The 23,309-nt window shown below is 31.4% G+C and overlaps 2 pseudogenes; both read right to left on the bottom strand.

The window, feature by feature from the left end:
* Positions 1 to 3,992: 3,992 nt before the first annotated feature.
* LOC114295841 (beta-D-glucosyl crocetin beta-1,6-glucosyltransferase pseudogene) lies at positions 3,993 to 5,463 on the bottom strand (annotated as a pseudogene).
* Positions 5,464 to 18,604: 13,141 nt separating this feature from the next.
* LOC114295840 (UDP-glucosyltransferase 29 pseudogene) lies at positions 18,605 to 21,983 on the bottom strand (annotated as a pseudogene).
* Between the last annotated feature and the right edge of the window lie 1,326 nt (positions 21,984 to 23,309).

The following is a 23,309-nucleotide window of genomic DNA, read 5'->3' as shown; positions in this document are numbered from 1 at the left end:
CCTGATTGAACTCAGCAAATCAACAAAAATAAATAAAAAATAACAACAGATTTATACAGCTTTGCAACGTAATCTCTTATTTAATTGAGAGTGTTGATCTTGGATAGCGAGATCATGTATTGTTGACCAAGGATGAGATCGTAAGCGTTGAGATCTTCAGACTTTGAGATCGTCTTCATGGATTTCGCAGATCATCTTCACTTTGTAGATCATCTTCAAGATCGTTTTATGCATGAGCTAATGTTGTTTAAATATATGATATATATATATATATATATATATATATATATATTTATGAGGGCAATATGGTCCAAATTTTTTTTTTATAGAATGTCCTTATTGAGCTGGGCTTCTCTTACTCAGGTGCTTTTTGAAGGAGAATTCATTGAGTTGTCCTTTATCTTAAAAAAAGGTCCAAAAAAGAGGTCTCACCAAAAATCCCAAAATTTAAGTGCCTAAAAATAATTTTGTTCCTAAATTTTGGTCTCTAAAACCTTAAATTTTTGTAGTAGTTAGTCACTCTGGAATATAAATAACCAGAACTAGAACAATTTTCAAGCTACTTTCATTGTGTGTGTATATATATATAAGTAATTTTATAATTACTTTCAAACTCTAGGGTAATTTTCTATATTTATTTTCTCTGTATTAAATTCTTATTATGTTAAAAGGTTCATCTCAATTGCTGATCTAGGTGGTACAGAGATTGATTTGAGAATATTGTGTGTGTATGCCTTCATTGCATATGACCTTGATAATGTTAGGCCTCGTTTGAAAAGTAATAGTTTTAGCTTAAAAGTCAAAAAGTTATTAAAAAAATCAAGAAGCTTATAACCTATACCAAAGTTAAAAATTTCATTTTCTCTTTATTTTTTGCACATTTTTTTGTAAAAAATCAAAAAGTCATTCCAAATACACAAGTTTTTTTAATCTCATATTTTATTCAAAAAGTTAAAAAGTTACTAAAATAGTCTGTTCCTAAACGAGACCTTACTTTCATCTTGAAATGTAACTTTTTTTTTTTTGATCAGCAAAGAAAAAAGAAACTTTATTGATGAGATGGGCAAAAACAAGCATCAATATACATAAAAAAAAGGAGGGAGTGCAAAAAGCATCATAGCTAACACTCCACAATCCTAGGTTGGCACCAAGGAGGAAGCACAATCATCTGCTAGTACTAAACCCACAGATTGGAGAGATACCAATCCCCATAAAAAAAAAAAAAAAACGACGATAAACAAAAATGAAGACCATCCAATCACACAACAAGGGAAACCTTCCAAATCTGCCAACTCCTCCCCCCAACAAACTCCAGCAATTTATAACCAAAACACCAGCAAAACTCCTAGCAACACTAAGTAATTAATACCCAAGGTAGCCACAAACTGCAACAAAATTTGCAACATCGGCAGTAGCATCAACTATGAACCAAATTGGTTCAATTTGCAGTCATATTGGAGAGGTAGATGACACTCACAAATAATTCATGTTGTTCATTTATACTTTGTATAAGAACATTTTCCCTGTATTTCTAAATCTTATTTTATTTGAATAATTTATATAAGAGAAAATGGGGATGGAAGAAAGGCTCCTACAGAGAGTGAAGTATAGAAATGGAAGAAAATAGAGGCTTTTCTTATATTTTCAATTTCAAATTATATTCTTTTGCACATTAGAGTTTCAAGCATTGCATGTCGCATATGAACAACTCAATTATCTCGTCTAGGTGAGTTTGTGTATATAATTTTTTTTTAACTGTGTAGTGTTTACTACAATAGTTGGTTTTTTTTTTTTTTTGATAGGCAAAAAGGAACTTTATTGATGAAGAAACATATATGGTACAAGTGTTATACATCAATAAAGAAAGTGAGCGCAAAAACAATCATAGCTAAACTTTGCAATCCCAATTATGTTGACACCACAAAACAAACTCAATCATATACTAACATACCACCAGATTGGTGAGCAACCAACCAAACCAAACAATAAAAAAACGCACAAAACTAATTCAATAAACCAAGCACCTAACCACTCCCTCTCTCACCTGTTTAAGATTGAAAACAAAGGCATGCACTGTAATGCAATCCTACTAGACTACTCTAGCCCAAAAAGCTATCCTTGTCTTCACAATGTCCTCCAAGTCAGAAAAATTAGGATGACCTCCATTGAACATTAAATCATTCCTCAATTTCCAAATTGACCACAGTAATACTAATGGCACAATCTTCCAAATACTCAGTTCCTTCTTAAAAGTAACACCTGCCCACTATTGTAGCAAGGCTTCAATAAAAGCAGGAATTACCCAACACATATCCCACCACCTCAACATTCCAGACCAAACTCTCCATATCAGTAAGCAATGTAAGAGAACATGATTTACATTTTCAGTTTCCCCTCTGCAAAAGACACACAGTGTGCTAGCATTATCATCCAGCACCCCAATTCTATGCAAAAAATCTGAGGTTTTCACTCTTCCCCTCCAAGCTAACCAACCAAAGAACAGAATTTTAGGAGGTGCCACATTTTTTTGCATGTGAGACAAATTTGTACATGTTTTTGACTTTCTTGCTCCAATTTATTTTGAATGTTGAAGTGATACAAGTCTATAGGTTTTATTGTGAATTTTGATTTTATTTTTTGAATAAGTTGGTTCAGATTTTCATTGGGTGATAAATTGTCTTGAGAAAAGCTCGGATATAATCCTTTTCTTAGAAATGAGAAAAAACTGATGCTGAAATTTTCATTTCACAGAAATTTGTGAAATATTTTAAAGTCGTATTTGAATAAAATATTTGATGTAATTAAAATTACGAAAACCAAATTAACTCCAAAAATAAACTATAGAGAGTATATGTACAATTTATCTAAAAATATTGACACAAGAAACAAACTTAGAGACTATTATATAATTTGTCTAAAAAATTATCTTATATATTTCATTCACTAATTGCTTAGGGGGGTGTTTGGCAAGTTGGGTTTGGACTATTTTTTGGCTAAAATTCACAAAAAGATAAAATAGGCTAAAATACCTAATAAGACAAAATGAGTGCTTGGGAAGTTACTATTTTAGTAAGTTATTTTAGTTTTTGACTATTTTAATAAGTTAAAATTTTTGTATTTGAGAAGATGATTAGATTTTTTTTGTAATTAGATATGATGTTTGTAAGAGAAAAAATGAAATGATTATGGATTTGATGTAACATTTTGTCTTATTAACTATTTTAGTCTATTTTGTCGTTTTGTAGATTTTAGCCCAAAAAATAAAAAAAAATAGCCTTTGCCAAACATTCCAAAATGTCACATTAAACCCATAATCATTTCACTTTTTTTTTTCTTCCTCACAATCATCATATCCAATTATAAAAAACTCAACTATCTTCCTAAACACAAAAAATGTAGCCTACTAAAATAGTCAAAAACTAAAATTGCCTACTAAAATAACAATTTCCCAAACACCCACATTAACAGGACGTTTATAAAATCAACTTCTAAGTTATTATAGACTAGAAACAGTAGGGATATATGAACAAAACAAAAAGGGAAATAATAATATTAATGTCCTACATGTACATATAACATTTGTTGCATTATCTATGTAGACGGTGAAAAAAAATGCTAAAATTATCTAGTGATATATAATAGTTCTCAAACAAAAATGAGTTAGGAAAAATATTTAACAAGCCAGTCATTCCCAACAATAAATGATATAAAACTCAAAAACAGAAAAGTAATTAAAACACATAAAATGCTATGAAGTAAAACTGAAGGATGTTTTCAATTCTCATTACCATAGAAGGAATTGACAAACTCAGTTTGCGAGTTTTCTAAAAACTAGAACCAGTTAGGACATGAAACCAAACCCAAAAAAAGCACAAAAGAACAAAAGCAGTTAGAACAAAATTTCAACTGCAATATGAGTTCATAGTAAGTCCATAGCAACATGCCTCTAGTTGAGGGGAAAATGAACATGCTAAAGTCATCTCAGCCCCACATTATGCAACTAGAGCAGACAGACCATTCAATTGCTTCTTCTTCCTCTTCTTACAAAGCTTCACCAACTCCTCCACCACCCCATCCACCACCTCCTTCTCTCTCATCCTTATTTCATCACTCAATTCTCTCTCTTTCTTCTTCACAGCCTCACCACTTTTCTCTATCACAACCTGTTTGATCACTTTAGCCACTTCTTCTCTTAAAATCTTCCCATTCTCATCTCTCATGATCTCCACACCAACACCAATTTCACTCAAGAGCCTAGCATTGATTGGCTGATCAAGGTGCATAGGCACAGATATTATAGGGACTCCAAACTTGATCCCCTCCATTACTGAGCTCCACCCACAGTGGCTCACAAAGCCACCAACGTTTGGATGCTCCAAAATTTTTACTTGTGGGGCCCACCCTTGGATGACCAATCCTCTCCCCCCTACCCTCTCAAGAAACCCTTTTGGGAGTGCCTCCTCAACCCTAGTTTTTTGTCCCGCTGGAAACCTAACAACCCATATGAAATTGACATTGCTAAGTTCTAACCCATGAGCCATCTCTTCCATCTCTACATTGGTGAGAAAATACTCACTTCCAAAGGAAACAAACACGGTCGAGCCTCGGTCCTTCTTGTTGAGCCACTCGGTGATGTGCAAGTGCTCGTTGTCATTGACAGAGGCTTGGACAAGTGGACCAACCGGTACAATTTTCTTTTCAGCTAAAAGGGAGAGGTGATCAATGTATTTTCCTTCAATCTCTCTCGAACTCTTGATCAAAATTATGCTCGATGATTCTTTAAGGGTTTCAAAGAAGCGGTTTTTCTCTTTATAGTAATTTTCAGAAGATTGAATCAAATGAATGAACTTATCATTCTCATAATCATTAAGATGTATCTCTGGAAAAGGAAAGTCCGTACCTGGATTGTTTTTTTGATTGACAAAAAAGATTTTATCAACTCGGAAAAAAAGTACTTTTCACTATTAAAATAACATTTCTCAACTAGATTCACACATACTCATAGCGAATAACAAAGTCTATACCTGGATTGTTGTAGCGATCAAACATGTAGGAAGTCATTGTCGCGCTGGTGCTTATGAAAACCACAGCCGGGATATCATGCTTGGAAGCGATAATCGGGGCCCATGGTTGAATAGTATCATAGATAAGGAGGTCTGGCTTTAGGGTTTTTAGCATTTTGGAGAAGTTGTGGCTTGACCAATCAAAGGCCTGTTTGAGGGTAGGCATGAGATGGGGTGGGAGGTTCTTGGTTGTGTGGCAATTTGGAGGAAGACCAGGCAAGGTCGGAACATGGAGTTCCACTAGTTGTATGGAATTTGCATCCTTCTCTGTGAGTCTTCTCTTAATGCAACTAAGATTCACCGCTGTTGAACACAAGTATACCATGAAGTTTCTGCTTGAAAGTGTCTTGGCTAGCTCCAGGAAAGGTGAGATGTGTCCGTGTGCTAGCCATGGGAACATGAAAACTTTGATCTTTCTCTGCTCACACGCCATTAACTCTCTCTCTCTTGCTCTCTCTCTGAATGCTCTCTCTCTTTCTTCTAGGTGTGTATATCTTGATCCATATTGTTAGATATATAGCAACGGTTACAAGACTAAAATGGAAATATGGAGGGATTGAATAACTCATTAAGTGTGAATAAAAGGGGGAAAAAAAAGAAAAGAAGGAAAGAATAAAAATCATTGGGAATATATTGCGACTGTAGTATGTATTTTTTATTTGGAATGATTTTATGTTCACTGATTATGGAAACATATAATACTATAGGGGAATGGCTGAATCTCTAGAGCATAAACACCATCTCGAGTTCGTTTAGGACATAATGATAACCTTTAAGTTAACAATGTGATGTATTTGAAGTTACAACTCAACACATTATGCCGGTGAATCAAAACTCACTAGTTAAGTTGTAACTTTGAGGACTTAAGAGTTGTAATTTTGAGCACATCCCATTGTAATAACAGTGGGAATAAGCAAAATCGGTAGTGCGCACCCCTTTGGTTATGATATGATCATACAATCATTTTTCCTGCAAGCTTAAAACCAATAATGGTTTCCTTTGGAAAGTTGGCTATTTTTTTTTATCAACAAAAAGAACAATTTTATTGATGGTAACAAAACATACAAAAAAATATGGAATACATCAATAAAGTAAGGTTGAAAATAAACACAAAGAGCAACACCCTCTAATTTGCTACCTCACGCCAAAGGGTTAATGAGAGGCCAACACCAAACACTCAAGTAGAGCACAAATATACAAATCAACCAGCCACCAACACCCCGTAACACCCTACCTATTTTAGTAGATTATTTTAGTTTTTAGCTAATTTAGTAGGTTAAAATATTTGTATTTGAAAAGAATGTTGAATTTTTTTATAATTAAATGTGATGTTTATGAGAGAAAAAATGAAATGATTATGAGTTTGATGTAACATTTTATCTTATTAACTATTTTAGCTTATTTTATTTTGTTGTGTGGGTTTTAGTCCCAAAAAATCAATTTTTGGCTTTCAAACACCCCCCAAAAGGGTAAACTACTAATGAGTTCTAATAATTAGATTTAATTCCTATCAAATTCTATTGAAAATAAGTCTTAATAAAATCGTCACTAAAAATATTTTTTGATGAACTTAAATGTAGGTTCTAATCGGTAGACTTATTGTCCAATAGATCCCTGTAAGAATTAATGATATTTTTCATCGAACACTATTTAAAAACGTTACTAATTGTTAATTTTCAGTGACGTTTGAAAATTGTCACAAAAATATCATTAATTATAAGTTTTAGTGACGGTTTAAAAAAATTGTCACAAAAAATTAACTAACTTTTAACTTTCAGTGACAATTTAAAAAATTCGTTATAGAAAAACATCACTAATTATAAGTTTTAGTAACAATTTATAAAAATCTTGACAAAAAAAGAAATCATTAATTGTCAATTTTTAACATGTGTAAAAAATTGTCACAAAAAATTATTTTTAGCAACGATTTTATTAAGACTTATTTTTAATAGGATTTAATAGAAATTAAGTCTAACTTTTAGGACCTATTGGTAGTTTATCCATAATTTTTTATGACGATTTTTGCGTGTCACTAAAAAATGACAATTAGTGACTTTTTGTTCACGATTTTTATGAATTTTTGCTAAAACTTATAATTAGTAACTTTTTTTGCGACAACATTTTTAAACTGTAGCTAAAAGTTGAAAATTAGTGATTTTTTTGTGACGATTTTTTTAAAATGTCGCTAAAACTTGTAATTAATGATTTTTTTGTGATAAAATTTTTAAACTGTTACTGAAAATTAACAATTAGTGACATTTTTTAATAGTGTATGGTGAAAAACGCCATTGATTATCATATGACCTATTAGACAATAAATGCACAATTAGTCCACCTATTAGTATCTACACATAATCCTTCCTAATAAAAAAGTAAAAATTAAAAATATTTTTGCCTCATAAATTGTGAACTGAAATTGTGACAATCTTCTATTACAAACTTCCAAAATAAAATAAAAAATTACAAACAACTTTATAAACTACACCAAAGTTTAAATTATGACACTATGCACTTAAGTTTGAGATAATGTTTCATAACTCCAATAACTCTTAAGTAAGTTGCAATTCGATTTAATTGGGTTATAATTTCAAAGAGATTGTGTCATCTTAAAATCTATTCCAATGTAATTGGAGAAGGTAAACATTCTTTAATAATAATAATAATAATAAATCTATTTATATATAAAATTCATATAAAATTTTACAAGAATATATGACAATGACATTATTATTATAAATAAATTTATCTTTAATGGTGTGCTATTTTGAAGTGAAATGAACCACACCATCATTATATATGAATTTTTTTGTTTGTATAGCTATTAGCTGCATATAATTTTATTTGTATTATATATATGTGTGTATATTATTTTTAAAAGTAAATAAATGAGTCCTATAAGTTATGTACATATAATTTGCGTCATCTACATCACCTAGAAGAATCATAACAAAATGCAATCTCATGAATTATGATAGAAGATCGCAGCATCCAACGGTCATTATATGGTCAAATAAAAATATTGATTTTAAAATTTAGTAACCGTTGCATCATAAAGAACAATAATGATTCAGAACATTAATTTTGGTACTCTAATGGAGCACTAATGACATGGCAATGAGAAAATTAAAAGAAAATAAAATAAACCAAGACCAAAACATCATGTCACAGTGAGTGGAACCCAGCTGGCTCTAGAGCTCAAGAATTAGAGCTCCAAAGCATTTTTTCATAAAGAATTATGAAATCAAAGTGTATCAAAACATGTAACGGTTACTAACAGTTTCTCCAACCACAAGTTCGCTGTTTCTTTTTTTGTTGATCAATCAAAGTGAATTGTTGTGGATAGAGAGCCTCAATTTATGCAGGACTTTTCTTAAGTTGTGTGTCATTTCAATTATATTAATTATTTTATGTAATACATAAGAAAAAGAAAAAGAAAATAGTGAGTATGTAATCAATAAAATTGTAAGGGACCACATAGAATACGGGGTAGACCTATGTGATAATTTTTTCAACTTATGGCAAGTTAACCTAAAATAAAAAATTAAAAAAAAAAAAAAACCCTTAAAATTTTAATGGCAAATTTACTATAAATACCTTTTCTTTTCATGGAAAGTCAATAAATTTTTGTGTCTTAGCTAAGTGATGAAAATGTACCAAGAACAGAATCGAAGGATGTCCACTATTTAGGTAACTTTCCTACTTCTAGTTAAAAAAGTTTTAGGAATTTAAAAAAAAGAATTATAAATCTATTCAGAATTGACATGACCCATAATAACAATTTTAAATATGCTTTCTATTTTTTTAATCATTTTCTAATTTATTTTATGGGTTAATAGAGTTTATGTTTTAGTTATGACCATAAATTTTTTTATTTGAGTTATTGCCATCATTGACCATCATATCTTTGTGGGTTGGGTGTAAATTTTAAAATTGAGCTAAGCTTAAAATTGAGTTGAGTGTAAATTTTTTTAAAGATTGAACAACAGAGTTTTTAATTAAGTGAAGACCTATGTAGAAATTCAAAATTTTAAATTAAATTTGAGTGGACTTGACAGAAATACAAAATAACCTGAGCAACCAAAACAAAATTATATATATATATATATGTAAATATAAATTATTTGCTAATTTATTTTTTAAAGTAATAAATAAAATTAATTAAAATTTTAATATTAATGAACAAAAGAAAAAACAATATACATAAGATTTCCAATAAAATTTTTCTTCAAAATATTTAAAAAATACACCTTTTAGAAAGGGATTATCAAATAAAAAGGGTTGTTTGGAAAGTGCCATATTAGCTCACATTTTTTTCTTTTTTCTTTTTTAATCTTTTTATCTTTTTTAGGTCACATCACATTTTTATTTTTCTACACATCTTTTTTTAAAAAATAAAAAAGTATACTTAATTATCTTTTTTGGGTGAATAATGCTTGGGACCCCAAATATTTTATTAACATTTTTACCAAATGTCTCACATGAGTGTAAGACCCACATAGAACTCACATGGTGTGGCTCCCACACTCATGTAAGACTTAGTAGAAATGTTGATAAAGCATTTGGGGTCTCTAGCATTTTTCTTTTTGGGTCACATCACATCTCTACTTTTCTATATATATTTTCGTAAAAAGTAAAAAAATATACTTATTTAATACTTCCAAACTACCACTAAGTTGATATTAAAAAAATTTACTTTTTATAATAGCATAAATAATTTAAATATGATTTTTTAGAGATTATTTTTAATTTAAAAATTACAATAAAATATTAAATAAAACAAAAACAAATTTCATACAAAATAAAAGTATTTGAATAAAAAAAGGTTAAGAAGAAAATTTAATATGATATTTTCATTTAATCTGAAAATAATTTTAGATGAACAATAAATTATCACCTATAACTCTCTTCTTCTTTTTTTTAAATAAAAAAGTTTAACGCACTATCACTTTTAATAAAAAAAAAAAATACCATTTCTTTCTAATTTATTTTAGCAAAATAACTTTTTAACAATTTGAGGTAAAGATATCTTTATTTTTTATTTTAATTTCTTTAATTAACAATTGAAATTAAAAAAAAAAATAATCTAACAAAACCCACCATGTTTGGTAAGTACTAAAAAAATTATGTTTTATTCTTTTGTTAAAAAACAAAATTATATTAAAAAATATTATTGTTCAAGTCCTTATAGTTTAGAAGGATATAATTTTTTTTTATAAAATTTAAAACAAAAAAAGAAAAAAAAATTAATAGTGATTAATAATTTGAACACATGTATTTAAAACAAATTATATATAGACCGATAATATTATGACATATCATTATGACACATGTGAATATTGATCTCATTCTAATTGTAGTAATACAATTTGAAGAAGAATTTAAATTTAAAATTTTATTTTATAATTTAATAAAGGATGCAAAATTTAAGGAATGAATATTGATCTCATTCCAATTATAATAACATAATTTAATTAAAAATCCAAATTTGAAAATTTATTTTAAGAATATAAAATTAATTTATAGACCAATCATACTGTAACAAGTATTAACAAAAAAAAAATTTAAAAATGAAAAAAAAAAGAATTACAATCTTCAACCTTAATGAAATGATAATATTTTGCAATTATAATAGTATATAGATATATAGATAAATCATGGAATAGATCATTATTTAAAACTTATATATTATGGGATAAATCATTATAATTTTAAATTTAAATTAATGAAATGCTTTCCATATTTAGTGCCATCAAATTTGAATTTTGAAATGAATTAATATACTTTTCTATTTTTTATTTTATATATTTGATATACTTTCCATTTGAAAGTCATAAATCAAAGGATATTATTATTTATTTTTATTTATTTATTTATTTTTGCTTGAATGAGAGGTATAGAGATTTTTTTAAAAAAAATTATTTATGGTCAAAAAATTAAAAATTTTAATTTGAGATATTAGATCTCCCACAAAACTTGTAGTTAGAAATCCGTTTTACTTATATAATATATATATTAGTATTGATCAATATCTATGGTTAGCCCCAAAAGTAAGTGTTGATGCTATTTTTTTTTTGGCATAAGGTGACTCATCAATTTTTTCAAGTATTCAACATTCTAAATTATTAATTGACTCAAGGAAGAAGAATATAAAAATTCTCATCAAGATACTTTTACTATTTTACACTAACTTAAGATCTTATTTCAATTACTACTAAAACTTCTACTCCTTCCGTTTCAAAATATTAGTTTCTTATTCTATTTTTTATTATTCTAAAATATTAGTTCATTTTCAAAAAATCAAGTTAAAAAATAATATAAAATTTTCATTTTGTCCTTCTTTTAAATTCATTAACAACATAAAAAGTATAATTATGACATTAACATTCCTTAAAAAATGTAAGGGTAATTTTAAAAAATCAATTTTTTTTAAAGTAATTGTACTATTAAAAAAAATTAAATTCCTAAAAAATGACCATTATTTTAAGACGAATAGTATTTAATTTTGATATTTAAGTATGATATCCTACTTTCAAGTCTAAAATTTTACGTGATTTGGTAAACAAAATCCAAGATCATATATGATTTGACAATTTAGTAAAATATGAGGCGAGTCTCATTTTGGTATTTTTAGCCCTTCCGAGTTCACATATTAATGTCGGTGTTTGGAAAATTGCTATTTTAGTATGTTATTTTAATTTTTGATTATTTTAATAAGTTAAAATTTTTGTGTTTAGGATGATGATTGGAATTTTTTTTGTAGTTGGTTGTGATATTTGTGAGGAAAAAAGTGAAATTATTATAAATTTGATGTAACATTTTGTCTTATTAATTATTTTAGTATAGTTTATCTTTTTGTGAATTTTAACCTAAATTGGGCTAAAATCCCACTTCCCAAATAACCAAAATATATAGATCAATTATCACCAAAAATAATTTAACTTCACTTAAAATAGACCCATGAGAAACATGCATCCAAACAATGCCTAAATCCTTCAACCCAGTCCATTTCAAATGAAGCCCAAGGGCTGGCTTGACATTTTTTTATTATTTTTGGACCAAAGAAAGCCCAATAAAACTCTGGGCCGAAAATTGTGACATCCACCCAAATCCAAACCATAGAGCTCTAATGTGCCCAAGCCTTCTTAATAATTCTAAGTCGTATGACAAACATTTTAAAACTCAAAATCTATGTCAACTGTTTGTGTCTTTCGAATTTGTTTTTTTTTTTTTAAAAAAAAAAGAAGTTAATAATTATTTTTTGGTAAAAAGTAAAAAAAATAAAAAATCATTACCTTCATTTGGTTTTCTCTTTTGGAAAAAATCTATTTTTTAAACTTTTAAAAATAATTTTTTAATATTTATTTTTATCAAATTACTTTATAATTAGGGTAAATTACACTGACTTCCACTGAGGTTTACCTTAATTACAGAGACCTCTCCTATAGTTTAAAAAATAACACTGCCCTCCCCTGCCTTTGAAAAAAATAAACAGATTTCCCCATGTTATTAACTTGACGTTAATAAAGTAACAAAATCAGTGACATCAGCCTCCATAAATATGCAAATGGCCAAAATACCCTTGTCATCCTTTATAAAACAATACACCCCCTTGCTAACTATTTCCCACCAGTTCCCAGAGCTCCTGTTAATTTTCCCTCCAAAGTCTCTCTCTCTCTACAACGTTGCATAACATGGATGAAGATTTCATGTGAGCTCTGTCTCTTTTTCTCTCTTACTTCTGTGTATGTTATTTATGAGTGAACCATGTAATTTTTTTTTTTTGTTTTTTGTATGCATGCACAGGTTCAGTGATATTGCATCATTAAACAATGGAAGCAACATATTGAAATATAGAAGCAAAACATGTCTGTGTAGTGAAAAGGCAACAATTAAGGTAACACAATCTGAAAGAAACAAAAACATAGGAAAGTTGTACTATGCTTGTGCAGAAAGAAAATGTAAATTCTAGGATTGGTACAAACCTGTTAACTCAACTGATGAAACTGTTGATACTATTCAAAGGCCAATACCTGAAGGCAATTTCAAGGATGTGCATACAAGACTACAAGTAGTTGAAGACAACCAAGGATATATGAAGCTGCTAATAATCATAAGTTTAGTGATAAGTCTGTTTGCCCTGTTTGTTGCCATTATAAAGTAACCTATTTATCATATGTAAAGCTTGTTCTATGGATATGTAATGCAAGGATATCCTAGTATTGTGCTAGTTTTTGTGTAATGAAATATGTAAGTGTAAGTGTTAGACAACAAGCTTGTACTACTTTTCCCTTGGAATGAAAGCATGGCAAATCCCAAATTGTGTTTCAATTATGAGTGCTTCAGACATATATAAACAAGTTCAAATATCCATGCTTCATAGTTACATTTGATGATTCATAGATACTTGAAATTTACATCCCATAAGAGTGTTGCCATTACATCCCAAAAAAATAAGCAATCACTATCTCACAATTTACCATTATGCACCTCATCTATCACTACATCATAGTTACAAAAGTATGATCATTATTCCCACAACAAAAAAACAAAAGTGGGTGCATCATCCTATAAGCACTATGCACTATCTATATATTCTATACCTGTTCATTGTTACACATGTGTACCCAAAAACTATCACTAAGTGTGCCATTTATTTGTAACAAACAACCAACCAAAAAAAAAAAAAAAAAAAAACAATGTAGAGTACATAACTTGCAAACCAAACAAATTAGAGCACTAACCAGACATTCTCAAGTGAAAATGCCTTTTCCAGATCATCCTCTGCCTCTGCCTCTGCCTCTCCCACTTGGAATATCCTGAGTTACAAACAAAAATTAGTTGCAAACCAAAATCAGTTAGTGTCATAATAACAATAGAAAAAAAAAATACAAAGACAAAGAAAACAAAAGATGATTATAGATGAAGTGCTTCATCTGCCTCTACCTCTCCCAGATAAAGGGCCTCATCTGCCTCTCCCACTTGGAATATCCTGAGTTGCAAACCAAAATTAGTTAGAACTATAATAACAATAGTACAAAAATAAAATAAAATACAAAGGCAAAGAAAACAAAAAATGCTTACAGATGAACTACTTCCTCTGCCTCTGCCTCTCTCAGATGAAGTGCTGCCTCCTCTACCAACAGATCTTTCTCCTCTGTCAGATGAAGAACCCATGCCCCTACCAGATGAAATGCTACCTCCTTTACCACTCTTGACTAGACCTCTCTGACATGTCCTCTTATTGTGTCTAAATTCCTTGCCCCAATTGCATTTCAAAGTGAAAGACCTCTTGGCTTGACATGTGCCTGCAAGAGGCTCATGAGCAGTCCTCTTCCTGGAATTCTTTGGTCTTCCTACCAATCTTTTTAGAGGTGGTGGCTGCAAAGGCTCCTCATCTATCAGTGTCCACATAGTAGGGTTTGATATTGGATGTATAATCCCACCATTGGCCATCAAATATTTTTGCTTTGAGTAATAAGGATGCACAAAGTTTTCCACATTCGTTCTACTATGTGAGATAGCAGCCATAGCATGTGTGCATGGAATCCCAGAAATCTCTCACTCTCTACAAGAACAACTCATCCTACCTATATGCACAATGTGTCTCAGTCCCTCGTTGTCCCTAATATCATACTCTTGCTCTCCTGCATACTCTACTTTGCACTTTATGGACTCATACAAGGTCTTATCAAGCTTCTTCTTAATGTTCAAAGTTACATTGGACTGCCATTGTAATGTTTTTTGATACCTCATTTGAAACTTACCCATTAACTTACATCTTGTGGTCTCTAACATTGTCAAAATTGGTTTACTTCTGGAAATCCCTAACCAATTATTGAATGATTATGTCATGTTATTTGTGATATGATCATTTCTTATCCTATCATCAAATGCATGCCTAGACCTTGCTTCAACAAGAACTTTTTGCAGCCATGCATATGTTTCCTTTGAGATACCTTAAATGGCTTGCCTAGCCTTATCATATGCCCTTTGATTCCAAGCCCTTGCTGCCTTTCAAAAGTTCTTCCTCAAGATCATTCTAGGAAATTTACCTCTGAAGTTGTTAAACAGATGCATACAACATCTTCTATGGCTAGCCTCAGGTAGGATTTCACTTACAATTGTGTCAAGACCCTTTTGTCCATTAGACATGATGGTCCAAGGCCTAGTGGGCCATGCATCACTCAGTATTGTTCTCAAGTGTTGTAGGAAAAATGTCCAACTCTCCTTACATTCACACTCCACTATTCCTACTACCAGTGGAAACAACCCATTATTCCCATCTAAACCAACTACTGAAATTAGCACTTCACCATAAGGACCCTTCAAGTGACAACCATCTACCCCTATGAAAGGTCTACATCCATTAGCAAACCCTGTTTTCATTGTCTCAAATGAAATGAATATTCTTTTAAACACTGGGTTAGAACTGATTGTACTCTCTTCATCTAGTATGGGTTCATTCTCTGTTATTGTCTTGGGTGGGTTATCATAATTGATCTTCACAAAATTACTAGGATTTGTCTTCTTAATCTCTGCAGCATATGTTGGTAACAGCACATATTGGCTGCCATGATTACCCTTCATCTCATCTCTACATCCTTTTTTAGCTCTATACAACTGCATCTTTGAAGCATCAGTCCCATACTTCTTATTCAACTTGCATTGTATCCAATCCCATGTCTGGATTTTCTTTAAAACTGTTAGCCAATTTTTTTACTATCCAATTTGAAGTTGCCTCAATATTTTGGTTCAACCTACTACATGTGTTGGGGAACTAGGGTTTTTGTCTTGTAAGTTATCCCATCTGGCAGAGGAGATACATGAATCTTCCAATGACATCCCTCAGCAGCACAGTGGGTAGTTATCCTAGACTTCTAATTTTTGTCCCTCACATTCTTGAAGCCAGTTTCCACTGTATAATCTTTCAATGCAGCTCTGAAGCTATTTACATCTGTAAAAATCATCCCCTTTTCCAATGCCACTTCCCATTTTGGATTCAAATATGGCTCTTTATCATCATAGGGAGTATGAAACTGTTTTCCTTTGAAATCCCTCCTCTTAGGTCTACAAATAGGTTCATTATCCAAGTCATCATCAGTACTAACATTATACACCATTACATCATCTCCTGATTGGTAATCACTAAGTGTACAATCATCTTCACCTAAGCCATCATCTTGACTTAAGACATATTCACTACTTGTGCTATCAGATTCATTTTCAGCATCTATATTTTCATTCCAATCTAAGTCTTCATCACTAAACCCAACAAAATCATCCATGAGGTACTCATCATCCCCTTCTACATCACCACCACCATCATGTACTGATTGATCTATTTCTACAGCATCCTTATCCCTAGCATTAACTTCTCCACCCTCAAACCTAATAGAATGAACAATATCTACATATAAGTTAATTGTTCTACTCACACTTTGCATGTAAAACATATCTAGTACATCAAGATCATTTTCCAACATTCTTCTCTTATCAGCGCCAGGTATGTCACAGTGCAAATGAATTGCAATAGCCTCAATCAAACCTATGTTACTAAGAATTGAATCATGTACATCCTTCAACAGATCAACATGACCATACATGTCAGGATCTACATTGTATACTCTACCCTGCCCACTTTACCATTGTAATGGATGACTAAATTAAATGAAAGAAATGCAGCTATAGCTAAAATGGTAATTAAACAGATAACAAAACCCCAAATCAATACACATTGAACAAAATCTGTTAAAAAAAAAAAAAATCCTAATCCAAAACATTACAATATTTGATTAATATAACTAATTTAAACAGATAAAAATTTAATTTGAACAGATAAACATTTTATTTCAATCGATAAACAAATTTGAAATGATAAACATTTATTTTGAACAGATGAACAAATTAAACCAATTCAATGAATTTTAGCAAAACAGATTCAAGTAATTCAAAAGCTACCATGATTCAACCAGATAAACAAATTGATAATAATGAATAATGCACAATATTAAGTAATAATGTTTACTAATTCAAAAAAATTATAATTTTTGTATATATTTTTCACAACATTAAACAGATCATACAACATTGCATTAAACAAAATCTATCTACATTGAACAAAATCGAACAAAAACCCTAAATCAAAATAATTCAATAAAATCTAACAAACATTTTTATACTCCAAATCTAGTAAGTAATAATGTTGAATAATCCAAAAAAATTACAATATTTGATTACGAACTAGAAAAACCCTAAATACTAAAGAATACATCTCTGAAACCATAAAAATTTGTTCAAAATTACACTAACAAAACTCCCAAAACTTTAAAAAAATCCTTCATTCGTAAACCCTAAACCCACATATTACATATATATATATATATATTTTTTTTTTCCAGAAATTTTGATCTTGAACATATTTGTTAATGAACTTACTTGGAAGCCGTAAATCACAAAACAAATCGATTAAACTCTTTCATACTTTGCACTGTGAAAGATAATCAGAGCAGATCTTCAAAAAAATCCCTATGCCATCATCTTCTCCTCCATTCCTTCATTGCTCACTTTTCTCCTCTCTTCGAATTTCTGATCATGAACCCTAGGCAATGGAATGAATTAGGGGTTTTTTTTTTCTATTAAGGGTCACTTGTGTCTTTTCACAAAATGGTTCAAGGGTATTATGGTCATTTCGGCTGTGAACTTAACGTCATCCATGCTCTTTTAATGGGAATGGGGAATCTGTATATTATTTTCAAAAGCAAGGGAGGGCAGTTTTATTTTTTAAACTATAGGGGAGGTCCCTGTAATTAAGGTAAACATCAAGGGAGGTCAGTGTAATTTACCCTATTAATTTTAAAAAGAAATTCAAAAAACAAGTTTTGAAAACCCAAACAAATGGAAATAAAACTTTGATTACTGAAACAGGACCCTATAAAATAATATGATAAATACAACTTATATGAATAAATTTTTTTGTCAAAATTATTAATTTCTATAGCGTTACTCTTATGAAATGCTAGTTTTGGTGCTGCTATCACTCTTTAAAAAAAAAAAAACAAATGCCATATAATCTAAGCTAAAAATTTTGTACATTTCTACATATGATGATGAGGTTCATTATAATTTCAAAAATGCCATTATATCTTTTTAATATGGATAATGTGTAAAAATTTTATTAGTATCATTATTCATATAATATTATTCCATGGTCATTCCCATGTTACTGCCAGTTATGTTCCCACATGACACATACAGCAAATAAAGAAATCTAGATAGAGCATTGAATTTGATATGTAGTTTACATCATTAAAACTTAAAATATGAATCAATAAATATGAATATTTTGGAACAAAAACACATAAAGCTATAAAGAAAGAAGATCCAATGCCTTGATCATACAACATAACCAAAGGATTCTTTAGACTGCAGTTTAATGGGAAAAATAATGAAATGAGTCCAAATTAAAGGTCTCTTCCAATATCAAGCCATCCAAACAATACAAAATAATGAAATCCCCATCTTTATTTTTCTAATACATTTCTCTATGTGCAAAGTTTAACCAACTCTTCAACTGCCCCATCTATCTCTTCTTTCCATTTCCTTCTTATCTTCTCAGTAAATCCCTTTGCCTTATTCCTTATACCCTCCCCATTTTCCTCCACCATAAATTTCCTAATAACTTGTGCTATTTATTTTTCATTAAACCTCTCATTCTCATCTCTCATGACCTCTAAACCAACACCAACCTCTTCTACCAACCTAACATTCAATGGCTGATCAAATTGCATTGGCATGGCTATAATTGGAACACCAAAATTCATACTTTCCACCAAAGAACTCCACCCACAGTGACTCACAAATCCCCAGTGCTTGAATGCCTTAAAATTTTAGCCTGTGGGGCCCAACCCTCAACAATCAATCCCCTCTCTCAAACCCTCAGAAGAAACCCCTCAGGCAGTGTTTCTGAAACATAATTTTCTCTCCCAAAGGAAACCTAACAACCCATATGAAATTAACCTCACTAAACTCTAACCCATGAGCCAACTCTTTAATCTTATCCTTGGATAAAAAACGCTCACTCCCAAAAGAAACAAACATAGTTGAGGACACATCTTTCTTGTTAAGCCAATCAATGATCTTCAAATGCTCATCTTTGTTGATGGGATCTTCAACATGTGAATCCACAGGGACAATCTTTTTCTCAGCTAAAACGGATAAATAATCAATATACTTTCCCTCTAGATCTATAAAACTCTTGATCAAAACAATCTCATTGAGCTATTGAGGAGGATTAGAACAATGAATGAATGTCTCTTATTAAAATGGTGGTGGAGATTTGGGGCTGAAAATCAATCTATGTGGAAGGAAGTGATTTGCAAGAAGTATAATATTGGAGGTAGTGGATGGATTCCAAGTTTGGAAGGCAGAGGTTCTAAGCTTTGGTTTGATATAATAAGTTTATTCTTGTCTAAACCTGATCTGCACAATTTCTATCTTAATAATTCTGTGATTGTGTTGAGGAATGGAAGGAGAGCACATTTCTGGTTGGATAAGTGGGCTAGTAATGTTTGTTTAAAGAAGGGATTTCCTAGGCTCTTTTCCTTATCTTTTGACAAACTGGGTGTGCTAAATGCTTACTTTCAGAGAAGGGGTGAAGCTGAAGGATGGAACTTTAAATTCAGAAGGCCATTACTGGCTTGGGAGGAGGAGGATGTGGTCAGACTCTCATCTTTACTTCGAATTGCACCTACACTTTGTAACAATAATCCAGATGGGCTATCATGGGCTACAGATCCTTCAGGCCTGTTCAGTATTTCTTCTGTTTACAATTGGTGTGAGGCTAGTCTTGGGCCTGCTTTAGATGTAGTAGAACTGTTGTTGAACAATTGTGCTCCACCCAAAGTGAAATTTTTTGGGTGATTGGCTTGGCTTGGAAAGGTCAAAACTACTAGTTTTCTTTATAGAATTGGTATTTTGGCTAGTAATGTTAATCTTGCTTGTGTCTTTTGTCAAAATAAGGTTGAATTTGTGGACCATGTTCTTCTTTTCTGCTCTTTTGTGTAGTTGCTTTGGTCTAACATTGTTAGATGGTGGGGTTTTCGGTGGGTTTTGCTTGGCTCTGTGCATGGGCTGTTGTTGTGGTGGTTTGGTTGCAAAATGAAAAAGTTAGAAAAGAAAATTTGGATGGTTCTTCTCTTAGCTATTCTTTGGTCCACTTGGAAACATCGGAATGAGTGTGTGTTCGATGGCTCTCAACCAAACTTAGATGAACTGTGTGACCTTGTTAAGGTTAGAGCAGCATTGTGGATCAAGGCCTCTCCAACCTCTGTGGTGTTCTTTGTTAATGATATTGTGTCGAATCTGTAACAAGTGCAATTCTACATCAGGAATGGAGGCTGAGTGGGTGTATTGTGGCTGAGTTGGTGTGTTAATCTAAGTTGGAGCAACAGTAGTAGCTTTCAATGGATGGTTCATCATCTGTTGGGATGGTTTGGTTGTTATATTGTTCTGTTGTCTGCAACAGCTTTTAGTGGCTTGCTCTGTTAATTTGTTCTGTTGTTTGCTGCTGTAGTGTCAAAGCAACAATCAAAAGAATGACAATTGTGGAGATCTGGTGTATAATTTGCCGCAGGTCAAATTTTGCCTAAGTTTGGTGGTTGAGTGTGTATTAGTATCAGGTCAAAATTTTCCTATCTATTTGTGCTGATTCTATTAATTCTGTGCTAATTCTGTTACTGAGGTATTGTTGAGGATTAGAAGTTATTCAAGTTGCAAATTGAGGTATTACTGAGGATTAGAAGTTATTCAAGTTCCAAGTTTGCATTAGTGGAGGTCTACTGGGCTTATAAGGAGGTCTGCTGTGCTAATTCTACTTCTGCTGCCTGTTGCTTCTTGGCTGCTCAGCTATGCTCAGGCTGCAACTTTGCTGGTCTGCTTAGCTCTGCTGCTGATCTGTTTTGTTGGTCTATTTTGTTCTGTTTGATTTGCTGGCTGATATATAGGTCTGTGATGGACTCTGGTGTGTTCTGCTATTGGTGGGTTTGCTTTGGTCTGTTTTCTCAGTCTGTTGGTCTTTTTTGTTGGTGTTTGGTCTCTTTTCTCGTTGGTTTTTCACCAACTCTGGGGGTGCTAGCAAATGATAGGATGGGCTTTTTGGTGCCAACCTAGTTGGGATGATTTAGCTCATTGTGATGTTTTTGCACTTTTCTTTTCTTTATTGATGTATTTTGTTTTGTACTTTGTACTTGATTCTTACATCAATAAAGCTTCTTTTTTGCTGATTAAAAAAAAAAAAAATCTCACAAGACTGCTTCATGGCCTTCAAGTATCTATACTTGTCTTTCCTCACTTCTTCAACCGATGACTCAACCATGTTGCAGCTCATCAGAGTCTTGAAACCCTGAAAAAAGATTTCTTTGAACAGGAAAAGCTTGCCCGGCTTCTTAAACATGTGAAGGGTGAAAGAAGAAGACACTACTCAAATATCAGGAATTGAACAGTTGAGATGTTATGCAAAGAAGCAATTGTTGCAGCCCAAGGCTGGTTGTGGTCATAGATTACTAGGTCTGGATTTAGGGTTTTGAGGATGTCGGAGAAGATCGGACCGGACATGTCGAAGGTGGTTCTTAAGGTTGTCATGAGGTGGGTTGGGAGGCCATTGGTGGTGTGGTAGTGAAGAGGGAGGTCTGGTGAGGAGGGCGGGTGAAATTCTACTAGTTTTATTGAGAGAGAGTTGTAGTTATTGTTATGATCTAGGTTTTTCTTGATAGAATTGGAATTGTGAATGATGGGTGTTGAACAAAAGTATATGTGGAAGTTTCTGTGTGTTAGCTTTTTGGCTAGCTCTAAGAAGGGAGATGTGTGACCATAAGCCAACCACGGTAGCATTAGAACATTGATCTTCCTCTCTCTGTTATCCATGGTCTCTCTCTTTCTCTCTAGGTGAGGTTGAACCCTTTTATTTGATGATATATAAGGAAAATGATATACTAACAAATTTTTTTTTATATTATTATTATTATTTTAATCAATATGATATGATAAGTTGTATTTTAAAAATTATTAGATAATTTTTTAAATATATGTGATATTATTTATATTATACTCTCAATAAATGAAGAGTAAATGTGTCATTTATTATCTCCTAATTACTTAATTAACAATGTGTGACCATTGTCTTACTCATAAAATAGATCTCGTGAATCATGTAAGTTGGTTCAAACATCCCATTATTAAAAAAAAAAAAAAAAATTGTGAATAATGTCACATTATATTTTGAGTAAATATAGTCCATCAATGCTCTTTTTAATTAAAAAATGTCACATTATTCTATTATATATATATATATATATATATATTGTTGTGGACAAATTAGCTAAAGTTATTGTTTTTGCACAACAAGAATTCATTGTAATATATTCTCAACCTCCTTATTTTGTAATAAATGACAAACGTGGGATGCCATACCATGTGTAGCCAACTAAATAATTTTTATCAATAAAATTTGCCTCTTTATCAAAATTATATATCTATAACCTATATATAAAAGAATGAAAGTAAGTAGATCCTTTGCATCTAACGCATGAAATTGTCTGATTTGCCCCCTTTGCATCTAATGCATCAAATTGTCTGATTGGCCCTAATATATTAGCTAGTTGAACTTTCAAAATAGGAACAAAAAAACAAAACACCTGCACATGGAAGTGGTGGAAATTTCTTTTGATGACTGTTATGCTTCACTTGTGAGTTCCAAGGAGGTGAGACGGTGTGTGTTGTTATCTTTCTCAAACGGTGATGCTTGTTTTCCTGAGATGCAGAATCAAGCAGGTGAGTCATGCTGAGTAATAAATTGGTGTCGAGAAATTATGTGGTTCCAATTTTCCAATCTGCAAATCACCAATTGTCTTACATGTGCTTCGCATCAGCTGGCTGACTGTGTAGAATTATATATATATATATATATATACCTTCTGCTGTTGTTGTTGGTTCTATCTGTAGCTGTAGCTAACAAAATAACCAGTATGCTCATCTTCTCCGTCTCTCTGTCTGTTTGTGTGATTATACATTGATGGGCTTATTTTATTGAGTCTATGTTTGTTTTGTTATGGGATGATTTGTCCACCATGTGTTTGCAAATATGTTTGACTAAGAGATTGAGATGTTTTGGCTTCTATACATAGGGCTTATTTTATTGATGCTGTATTTGTTTTGTTATGGGTGATTTGTCCACCATGTGTTTGCAAATAT

The sequence above is a fragment of the Camellia sinensis genome, chromosome 5 (genome assembly GCF_055761805.1).
Source record: "Camellia sinensis isolate YWXY chromosome 5, ASM5576180v1, whole genome shotgun sequence".
NCBI lineage: Eukaryota > Viridiplantae > Streptophyta > Magnoliopsida > Ericales > Theaceae > Camellia > Camellia sinensis.
Note: the sequence above shows the minus strand (reverse complement) of the source record. Positions and strands in the feature narration are given on the sequence as shown.